The sequence below is a fragment of the Perognathus longimembris genome, chromosome 6 (genome assembly GCF_023159225.1).
Source record: "Perognathus longimembris pacificus isolate PPM17 chromosome 6, ASM2315922v1, whole genome shotgun sequence".
NCBI lineage: Eukaryota > Metazoa > Chordata > Mammalia > Rodentia > Heteromyidae > Perognathus > Perognathus longimembris.
Genome location: NC_063166.1, coordinates 6,697,966 through 6,709,385, shown reverse-complemented (window position 1 = coordinate 6,709,385; position 11,420 = coordinate 6,697,966). Strand labels below are relative to the sequence as shown.

General features: G+C 57.2%; 1 pseudogene; it reads left to right on the top strand.

The window, feature by feature from the left end:
• Window positions 1-763: 763 nt before the first annotated feature.
• On the top strand, window positions 764-948 carry LOC125354047 (annotated as a pseudogene).
• Window positions 949-11,420: the final 10,472 nt, after the last annotated feature.

Here is an 11,420-nt window from a genome sequence, read left to right as displayed (position 1 = left end):
TGTTCTATGCTTGGTACTGTGAGCATGTGAGATCATCTAAGTAGGTGAGGCCATGGAGTCTGGATTCTGACTGGGTACAAACCGCAGCGCTGCCACTTGTATGTAGTTGAACAAGTTCTTTAGCTACTCGGTGCCTCAGTGTCCTTATCTGTCCAGCAGAGACAGTCATAGAGGGCATGTGGTGGAGTTGTGGAGTTGAAACGAGCCAGTGCCTGCTGGGCACTTGGAAAAGGGCCTGGAGAGCGGTCAGACTACAAGTATGAGCTGTTTTTGTTATTCTCCTGCCTCTGCCTTTGCCTGAGCCCCAGACCTACCTCAGGCTTGTCCACACACTCCTCTGCCCACACTAGCTCTGCTACGTTTGTGCTGGGGTTCTCTGGGTGGAGCTTGCTGTACGTGATGTTGAGGGATGGACAGGCTGGGGTACGATGGGGCCTGTCCTGAGGATGTGGAGTCCCTGGGGAGACGGTATGCAGCAGGGAACACCCCTGAGGATGGCCCACAGGGACAAGTAAGGCTCACACGCAGACACAGTGGCTCAGTTCTGTAGTTCTAGCAACCTGGGCGGCTGCAATGGAGAGGCTTGAGATCCCGAGCAGGTTCAACAGAAGCGTTTGTGAGGCTCCATCTCCTTGGAAGACGCTGAGCACAGCGGTGCATACCTGTCTCCCCAGCTACAACAGGAAGTGAGAAGTAGGACGATCCATCTCCAGGCATGCACCCGGGCCGGATGTAAGGCCCTAGCTCAAAAATAACCAGTGTGCAGACTGTACTTGCAGGGACATTTCTACCGTTTGTTACTAGAGGGACTCCACTGATGGTGTAGAGTGCCGGGAAGTGTTCTCTCGGAGTGTGAAGCGGGCTGTGGGTACTGCTCCAAAGCATCTGCCTTCTGCCATGGATGGTCTTCTCCTTTGGGGGAAGTAAGAGGGAGAGGACACAGTCTGAGTGGTTTAAAAAAAAAACCCAACATAACCAGTGTGGAAAAGGGCTGGAAGGGTAGCTCCGTAGTAGAGTGGCCTGCCTAGCAAGCATAAGGCCCTGAGTTCAAAGTCGAGTACAAATAAGAAAGAAAGATAGTAGAAAGAAAGGAAGAAAGGAAAGGGGGAAAAAAGGATTGAGGCTTACAGTCCTGCCCGGCTGGAGGCAGGTAGGGAAATGGACTCAGCTAGAAAACTACAGGGCCATCTAGTGTAGTGAGTGCTGCGTCTTTCTGCCCTTGGGTTGCGGCTTGGTCTATCCCCGGGGAAGTGACCCCTGAGGGGAAGTCACAGCAATGGGCCCTTCAGGTGAAAGAGGCACGTTCACGATGAGTCGAGATGAGGCAGGGAGATGAAACGTGAGATGTGAGGAAATGGATGCTTCTGAGACACTGTGCTTTCCACAGTGTGTTCGTGGGGTGCAGGCCTTCCCATTGGAAAGGGTAAATCAAGGAGGCCTGAGGTCAAGGAGACTTCCAGATTTGTTGAGGGGCCTGGATTCCTCAGTGAATGGCGGCCTGTTGTACCCAATTAGAGACGCAGGCCGATGTGATAGCACAGGAAAAATCCTGAGGATACCGATTGCCCCGGCCGAGGGGCCCTGAGACACCACACTGGTTAGAGTCATAATAATACGATGTGTTCACATTGACTGAGTCTTTCCTGGGCAGCGGGCAGCGTTCCAAGCCTTTGCAGCTAGCAGCCCATTCCATCCTCATGGTAACCCCTGGGGTTCCCTCCTTTACATAACCAAATGGAGACACAGAGATTTATAACACATTCAAGTTCACATGGCTAGCGAGGGAAGGGCTGGGACTCTGACCCCTCTTTCTGGAGCCTGCTCCCCTCATCATGAACGTTTGCCTAGCACAGGGGTGTAGAGGCTGAGCCCAGAGGGGAAGGCACTCAGCATGTTGCTGAGGAAGCCCAGGACTAGAACCCAGGATCTCCTAGAACTCCTTTCCAGAATACTGCCTCAGTCTGCCTGATGAACTCGGAGGGGTGGACGGGGAGGAAGGTGGCGGGGATGTGGGTCTCTGGGGATGGGTAATGGGGAGAACGGACTGTGAATGGTTCTGGGGGCGTCTGGGCCAGTGGGTGGACTTGGTGACTATCTGATGGTGTCTGAGGTCTGAAGACCCCTGGCTCAGCGGGTGGACTGGGCTCATGATGTCTTTCCAAGAGCTTGGTGGCCTTTCTGTGCCCACCTCTCCTCGGAGTGTCCCTCCACTACGTGTGCGAGATCCACAGCGTCTTGGGGTCAGGGAAGACAGTTACTCAAGAGAGCAAAGAAACCCTATGTGGGTTCGACTCCACACAAGCCCCCAGGGGTCCCCAGTCCTAGTCTACGGGGTGCGACTTGGGGTGATGGCTTCAAGACCCCTTTCTGACTCTTCCGGACGGGGCACTCCTCCCTCCTGGTTATAGAGGGTCCCATGTTGTTGCCCCTTCCCTAGTCACAGCCCTAGCCAGCCTGGGTGTGCGGTGGGGGCGGGTCCGGGCGGCTGTGGGCGGGGAGGGGCGGCGCCCGTCTGTCAGTCATCATGGGCTGTGCGCCCTCGCAGGGCGGGGACAGTGGGCGACGCCAGAACAACCCCCGTCGCGCTGGCGTTTTGGGGACCTACATTTAAGCCCGGGGAACCCACGGGGCCATCCCACCCGCCTGCCGCCCTCTGTCGTGGAAGCGTGCTCTGCCCTCACCAAAGCTCCCCTCCCGGGTTCCCAGAGGAGCTCATGGCTCCTTCCAGCCTGTCCTCTTCCTCTTCTAACAGTTTTATTGAGCTATAATTCACAATCAGCACAACCCCCCACACTAGAAGTGCACAGTTCAATGGCTTTAGTCTATTCCACAGGGTGAGCCACTGTCACCACCATCGGCTCGTGAGCGTTTTCCTCAGCGGGCCCTTTCTGGCAGCCCCATCCCCTCCTTGGCTCACAGTCGCCTCCCTCCATCCCCGAGGTCTCCCTCCACTTACAAGCAGCCTCCCCTGACCCTGCTCTGCACCCGTCATTGTGCAATCGATTTCTCTCCTTCCGTGACTAAACCACTTGAAGCAGCGTTTCACGCCCACCGCCATCGCTTGCTCAGAGTCAATAATCATTTTTAAAAAGCATCTGTGAAGTCCAGTGCCAGAGGTTTTCATATACATCATCTCATTTCATCCTTACGGGTGTTCTGTGAGGTGGAGGTGGTTCTGCTGTCTGTAGAGTTGAGAAATCCAAGAAGAAAGTGACTGACTTGCTCAAAGGCCCAGCCATGATCTGAACCCAGGTCCAGAGTCAGGGTCCTCTCTGGAGCAAATCTGGCGCTGAAGTCCCGCTGTTGGCACCTGCTCATCAGTCCTAGGCATTACTTGCATCTCACCCCCTCAAGGGACCTTACTTCTAGCCAGATGCTAGGCTTAGTCCCCTCCAGACCTTTGTTCAGGCTGACCCTTCCACCGTGGACCGTATCTGAAAATCCCCCCTTCCCTAGAGGTCTGCTTTTCTCTCGACTTCCCTGAGCCTTTGACCTGTTATACTTATGGCTATGCCTAGCCCAACTCTGTGTGTGTGTGTGTGTGTGTGTGTGTGTGTGTGTGAGAGAGAGAGAGAGAGAGAGAGAGAGAGAGAGAGAGAGAGAGAGAGAGAGAGACAGCGTGCATACCAGTACTGGGACTTGAACTAAGGGCCTTGTGCTCTTGGCTTGCCTTTTTTCACTCAAGGCTCAATCTCTCTCACTTGAGCCACACCTCCACTTCGGGCTTCCTGCTAGGTTAATTGAAGATCAGAGTCTCAGAGTTTCAGTCTCACTAGGCTGTCTGTCTGCTGGCTGCTTTGGAACTACTTCCAATTTTCAGATCTCAACCTGTGTCGCCACCAGGGGCGCCACTGACTCGTGTGATCTCTCGCTCTCTCGCTCTCTTTCTTGTCCTGGGGCTTGGGACCCAGGGCCTGAGCACTGTCCCTGGCTCCTTTTTGCTCTACCTCTTGAGCCACAGCGTCACTTCCAGCTTTTTCTGTGTGTGTGGCGCTGAGGAATCGAACCCAGGGCTTCATGCATGCTAGGCAAGCACTCTACTGCTAAGCCACAGTCTCAGCCTGAGTTGTCTTTATTTTAAAGTCTCGGCCAAGAAGATTTCCTGATGATTATGAGTGAGATGGAGGTATAGGTATCAAAGACAGCTCCAAGATTTCTGGCTAGCGTTGTTGGGAGGAGGACTTGTTCTGACGGATCTGCGGGAAGCTGTGGGTGAATTGCTTTTAGAAGGAAAGCTCAGGGGCTTGGCTTTGGCCGTGTGGACTGGGAGACGTCTGGTGGGCGCGTGGAGGAGCTGACTCCTACATGGGTGACTGCTCTGATCTGCCATTCTTTGATCTGGGTGAACTTGAGTGTCTGCTTGCCCGTGTGCTGTACTGCTGGGTCCTACAAGGGCCGGAGGGTGCTGTCTCTGAAGTCTGTCCACTGTGTGTGGGGCCTGTTCCTCATTTGTAGGACTAGTATAAGAATACTAATTTCGGGTGTGTGTGGTACTGAGAGTAGACATACAGTACTTAGCATAACCTCTGGCACAAAATAAGCACAGAGTAAATGGCAATTCAAAGTAACAAAGAACAAACACAGGCTGGCTCTTACAGACTAGTTCTCAAGCAGGTTAAGGGAGGAGGGAGAGGAGAGGCTGGGAATAAAGGCATGGAGACAGGGCCATGTGAAGTTCCTGTTCCAGGGGACAGGAGCCATGGGGTACTGGGAACAATCTGTGAAATGGCTCTGAGAGTCCAGCCAGAATGCAGGGAGGTTGCTGGGTTGGTGACACGGCCTCCTTGCAATACCCATAGGAGATATGGAATAAGCCTTCCTCCCTCCTTCCCTCCCTCCCTCCCTCCCTCCCTCCCTCCCTCCCTCCCTCCCTCTCTTCCTTCCTTCCTCCACTCTCTTCTGTCCCTCCTCCTCCCTCTCCCCTTTATTCCCTCTTTGCTGTCTTCTCCCTCCCCCTCTCTTCCTTCTCCCCTCTTCCTTCCTCTTTCTCTCTGCTGGGGATTGAACTCAGGGCCTTGCACTTGCTCTACCAATTGAGTCATGCTCATGGTCCTTTGCATTTTTAGTTAGTTAGTTTGTTTTCCAGACCTGGGCCTTGAACTCAGGGCCTGAGCATTGTCCCTGGCTTCTTTTTGCTCAAGGCTAGCACTCTGCCACTTGAGCCACAGTGCCACTTCTGGCCGTTTTCTGTATATGTGGTGCTGGGGAATTGAACCCAGGGCCTCATGTATACGAGGCAAGCTCTCTGGCCATTCTCAGCATTCTCAGCATTCTCAGCCCCGGCATTTTTAGTTTGTTGTTTGAAATGAGACCGTCTGTTAACTTTGCCTAGGCTGGCTTTAAACACAATGTGTCTCCGCCTTTTGAGTAGCTGATGTTGTTACATTCACCGCCATGCCAGGGTACCAGTTTTTCACTTTTTAAGGCCACCTCTTCTTAGAGTCCAGCAGTTCTTCTGCTTTGCTCTCAGGTCAGGCATGTGACTTGGGGTGCATTCAATCTATAAAACATCTATAAAATGGCAGTGCAGCCCTATTTTCCGGAGGTTCGGTGTAGATCCCCTGTGGATGTACACAAGGAAGCACTCTCCTGGTGGTGATGAGGTTTAACTTCCATGATGCCTGGGCTTAGAGCAGGCCACTCACCTCCCCGAGGTCATGAAGATCAGGGCTGTGGGAGTCCCAGGGAGCTGCTGATGGTGGAGGTGGGGTGGGGCGTGGCTTCGTCAAGCCTAGAAAGTGAGGAGGGCAGAGCTAGGCAGAACGGAGGGTAGGCCACGCTCTAGACAGGAAGTGGCTTAGATACCTGGGTCAGAAGCTAGAAGGAGCCACCCAGACCGTGAGGCAGGGAAAGGAACCAGGAGAGATGTCCGTAGCAGATTCCCACTGTTCTCAGAGAGGAGGACCTGAAGGGTTTTGATCCTAGAACTGACCGTTTCTCCCAGAAGCCTCTTCTGTTCTCCATCTCACAGATGAGCCTAAAGACCTTGCTCATGGTCGCCCAGACCGGCTATGATGGAGTCAGGATTGTGACCCAGCAGAGCTCAACTACAAAGGCTGGTGTCTTTCCACCACACCAAGCGGTCACTGTGACCCCCGGGCAGCGGGGGGGATGGACAGTATCAGATGGCCTATTGAAGATCTCTTCCAGCAGAAAACTTTTCTCCATCTCAGCTCCTCAGTCTCCCCCTGCCTCCGCCCCCTTTCTCCTCCTCATTATTCAACCCCTAGTAACCCAGGCTGTCTGCAGGCCTGGGGGAGGAGACCGGGCTCTTGGGGATGAAGGCTGTGGTTCCTCAGATTAACCCTCTGCCGCCTGCTCTGCCTGCTCCTTTCCCTCCCATCCCACTGGTTTGGTGGCGAGGAACCCCTGCCCCCCCCCTCCGCCCCCCCGCCCCCCGCCCCCTGCCTCCAGCAGCCGCAGGCTGAAGGGCACTTCCCGGAATTAGCCACTGCACACAGCTGGCTCCAAGAGGCTAACGGCTTCCAGATGAGCCAAGGCACAAGCGCCTCAGTTTCTGTGGTCTGCTTCTGTGGCAGGGAGTGGGGACGGGCTGGCTCTCACATGCAGGACCTCAGAATTGCCAAGCGCCCAATCCTGTGGCACGCTGCATGCAAATCTGGGGGCCAGGGGGTGGTCGAGACCTCAGGGCTGCACCTGCAGGGGTGGCTAGGGGAATCCCCGTGCCCCAGCCACGCTCGGTGGCCTGCGCTCCGCCCAAACGCCCCTACCAACGCCAGTGCTCCTATGGCGAGGGTTCTTTCTCCCGTGCTCTCCTGCCAGAGCACCATGGCTTCCAGTGCAGGACCTGGAGTCTCAGCTCGGCCGCTCGGCAGCGTCGGGACTCACGCCGCTCCCTCAGCCGTGAGACGTGTTCTGGGTCATCCAGTCACCGTTACATGGGAAAGTCGATACCAAGTACTCAGGGCAGCACAGCTACAACGCTATCATAGGCACCACCTGGTTTCAAAGGTGTCCTTGACATCTGTGCAGTTAGCTGCATTTTCTTTTCTTCTTTTTCTTTGGCCAGTCCTGGAGCTTGGGACTCAGGGTCTGAGCACTGTCCCTGGCTTCTTTTTGCTCAAGGCTATCACTCTACCACTTGAGCCAATACGCCACTTCTGGCTTTTTCTATATATGTGGTGCTGAGGAATCGAACCCAGGGCTTCATGCATGCTAGGCCACAACGCCGCTGCTAAGCCACCTTCCCAGCCCTGTATTTGCATTTTTATGAGAGGATATGGAGGTGCCAAGAGGTTATGTTACCTGTTCAGGGTCACACAAGTGACCCTGGCCAAATGCATCCTAACGGGCTGGGTGCCAAGGACTCAGACCTATAATCCTAACTACTCAAGAGACTGAGTTCTGAGGACCTCAGTTCAAAGCCAGCTCAGGCAAGAAAGCCCATGAGACTCTTCCCTCCAATTAATGAGCAAAAAGTCAGAAGTCGAGCTGTGGCTCAAGTGGTCGAGCACTAGCCTTGGGCACAGACGCCCAGGGAGGGAGCCCAGGGGCTGGGGCTCATGACACTGTGCTAGTCCCATGTTGTCTTTTTTTGCCCATTGTCTCATCGGTGGACCTGCTGGGGACCTAGGGCATCCTTCCCGGTCGTCCTTATCTGAGAAGAAGCCAGGATCAGAATGCCAGGCGGCAGCGTGGCGGCTCAGAGGGGCCCAGGAAGGAGCAAGCGAGTGTCTTAGGAGTGGGTACCGGGGGCAGGGTTGACGAGGAATGTTGGGGAGCAGAAGACGGGATGGGCAGCTGTTGGAGGAGGTCCAGGTTGTCCTAGGGCGGCCTCTACCAGCACGTCCGCAGGAGCTGCCGACCCTCTCCCTGTGTGTTACTCCTCTGCCAGTCTCTGCTCCTCTCCTGCACATCTTCCTCTTGGCTGGAGCTGCTGCTGGTGGGGTCTCCAGAAATCCCCTTTGTGGGATGGGGAGGAGAGGGGGCCTGGGAGGAGGGGGCCAGCGGGGAGGCCAGTCATTGGCCCAGCTCCCGGGGTCTGGGTTTGAGGAAGGAGCTGCCTGCCCCTCACCGTTCCCTCCCTCGCCCCCCAGAGCTCCTTGGCCGCCGAGCCTGCCAGCTGGGTGTCCGCCAAGCCAAACAGCTGCCAGGAGGAGAGGAAGAAGCATTTCCGAGCAGAGAGGCCCCCGTGGGCTCTGGCTGAAGCCTAGAATCCCCCTTGCTCCCCGCCAAGCGAACAGGGAATCTGCACATGCACACGAGCATGCACGCAAGGCGCCGTGCACGAGCTGGGCCTGCCAGCGGGAGGAGGGCCTGGCCCGCTCCGGGCGGGGGCGCCGAGGGCCTGGAGAAGCCCGAGCAGGGGTCATGGCTGGGCCAGGTGGGAAGAGGCTGCAAAGTTAGGGCTGGCTCATTCAGAGGTCCGTTTGGGACCCAAGGCTGTGGCCTTATTTGTATGTAGGGTCGTTGCAGATGTCACGAAGGTGGGGTTGAGACAGGATCCCCCTGGGATCAGGGGAGAAGGTCAAGGGGATCCCCAGGTGGGGACAGAAGGAGCGGGAAGAGAGCTTGGCCGTGCGGACACCTTGGTTGGAGACCTCTGCTCTGCAGAACAGTGGCGCGCACACTTGCCGCAAGCCACCAAGTGCGTGGGACTTGGTGACCGTCGGTCTAGCGCAAGGATCTCTGGAGGCATAAGGCAAAATGGGGGTTTAAATGGGGGGCGCTTGAAAAATAAACCTTAGAAGACAGAGTGGAATGAATGTGTCTGTCCTCTCCTTTCTCTGTGCCAGGCCCTTGCAAGGCTGTTTTGCCAGTCATCATAATAACCGCGCCCCAGTTCAGAGTGAGGTTCAGGCCCTAGCTCCCTCCATTTTGCTGGGATTTCAATCTGGGACCCTCCGTCTCCCCCTCGTGGCCTCTGCCCTCCGGCCTTCAGGGGAGGCCTCGGCAGACGCCAGGCCACAGCACACTTGATTCAAGTTGCGGGGGGGGGGGGGAACATATTACACCTCACGGGGGGCGGGGAGGAACTGGGCAAGGGGCCGCTGCTCCCATTGCTCTGAGGTCTTCTGTAACAGATGTCCTGGGCCATCCGTACTCCCTGCTTGCCGAGAACCGGGGTTCTGACATCCTTACCCCCTCCCCACCACGACCCCAGCCACCGCCATCGCTTCTATGACCGTCACCACCTTCGTCACCGCGAGTGCCTCCACCAGCACCACAACCCCACCACGACCTCCCCCCTTCCCCAGCAACCCACCGCCCTGCCTCAGGCCGCCACCGAAAGCGCGAGGATGACCATCACCTCCGGTGTCCCTCCGCCTCGGCCACGGCCGCCATCACCAGCCCCGGAGGTCTCCCCGAGGCCATCCCTCCGCAGGGAGGAGCCAGCCAGGGAGGATGAGCGGTGACCGGAGGGGAAGGGGGCCCGGCTGGCTGGCTGGGGCGCTTAGTGGGACAGGCTGTGTGTTGGGTGGAGGTGATCCCTCCCCCTGCCTGCCAAGGCTTGGGGCTTCTCTTCTCAGGGTCACCCCCCCCTCCCCAGGGAGCACGGGGAGCAGAGGTTCTGGTTTGGGGTGAGGGAGAGCACGATCACAGCAGTAGGATGTCCCAGTTCCCCATGGAGAAGCAGCCCCTCTCCCTATCTGGGGCCAAATGTGTGCGTAGTCCGTAGCAGACACTGGCAGAATGTTCCAGAAGCTCAGCCCGCAGCTGTTCCCTTTGACCCTTCCCTGCAAACCCAGCTACCTCCGGGTGCCTGTAAGGGCTGGGGCCTGGCCAGCTGTGGGGGCAGCCTCTGTCAGCCCTTCTGAGCCCCCGAGCTGCTCCAGTGCCGGCGGATCCCCCCCCACACCCCCAGGGTCCCACTTGAGACGCGCAGTGGGAAACAATGCTGTTGTGGGGTGCGTTATCTCTGCATCAGGCGTGAGAGCCCGGCAGACAGGCTGGCGGCTGGAAGGGCCCAGGACCCACTGAGTCCTGGAGACGGGATGGGAGGGGCTTGCGGGGCCTGGGGAGGGGGCCCTGGCTGCCGCCCACCCTCTCGCAAGCACGCGGGCGGGTCCAGCTCCCTGCTGCCCCAGGGTGCGGCAGCTGGTGTTTACTGAGCACCTACTACGCAGTGGGCCTTTCCCCGAGAACCTTGTTGCGTCCACTCCTTTACTCCTCCCCAACTCTCTACGGGCTAGGGTGAGCGCTCTCGTCTGCGTTTTACGCTGGGGACACTGAGGCATGCCTGGGCTCTGACTCTCGAGAACTCGGGGTGGAGTGGGAGGGGCTGTCTTCCTTGGAGCGTGTGTATCCCCCATTTCCAAACCTGCAACCTCTTCCTCTTCCCCAGGGACCCTTCCCGGAGTGGCAGACAACCCTGCAGCGGGAGGCAGTGTCCCGGGGCCTCCTTCAGCTTGTTGTGCGCAGAAGGCAGATCCTCCCTCGATCTGGCCTTACTTTCCTCATCTGCTCTGTTAAGATGTTAGCCCGAGTCCTGAGATTCCCTGGAGGCCCTTCCAACCTCACACCTGGCGTCGCCCCCTCCCCCCACCCCAGCTCGTGAGTGTGGACTTCCTCAGTGTCCACCGGACCCTTAAAAACAGGGGCGAGGGGCTGGGGATATAGCCTAGTGGCAAGAGTGCCTGCCTCGGATACACGAGGCCCTTGGTTCGATTCCCCAGCACCACATACACAGAAAGAAACGGCCAGAAGCGGCGCTGTGGCTCACGTGGCAGAGTGCTAGCCTTGAGCGGGAAGAAGCCAGGGACAGTGCTCAGGCCCTGAGTCCAAGGCCCAGGACTGGCCAAAAAAAAAAAAAAAAACAGGGGCGAGCGGTGGGGAGGGGGGGAGGATGGAAGACAATATCTGGAGCTTTGCGCTCTGTCAAGAAGAGCAATCTGAGCTGGGCCCTGTGACTCACGCCTGTCATCCTAGCTCCTCGGGAGACTGAGATCTGAGGATCCCAGTTCAAAGGCATCCCCAGCAGGAAAGTCCATGAGACACCCGCCCTTTCCTCCTCTTCAGGCTGCAGCCGGGCTGTCTGTCTTTGTCCTGTGATGTTTACGAAGCGACTACTATGTACCAGGCGGAGGAAGATAGGGATGGATGAAGCTTCATCCCAGCCCGGTGGGCCCTCATTCCTTACCCTCTGTGATCCACCGCTCTGGAGGCTTGCCAAAGGCTAAGGACTGGGTAGGGGCAGGGAGGAAGGCCTGGGGCTACCAGGACAGGCAGCTGGTGGGGGGGCGGGGTGGACAGGCCCTTGGAGGGGTACACCTAGCTCAGGACGCTTCCTCCCTGACCGACCACTGCTTGGTGGTCCGTGTGGGAAGACAGTGGTCCACTGCCTTCTCTTTGCCAGACATGACTTGCATCAAGATCAGAACCTGTTTTCTGACCTGGAACTTGGGGAATCCCCAAATGGACTGTAGCAGGTGACCCTAGAATACTTAGAATCATTAGAG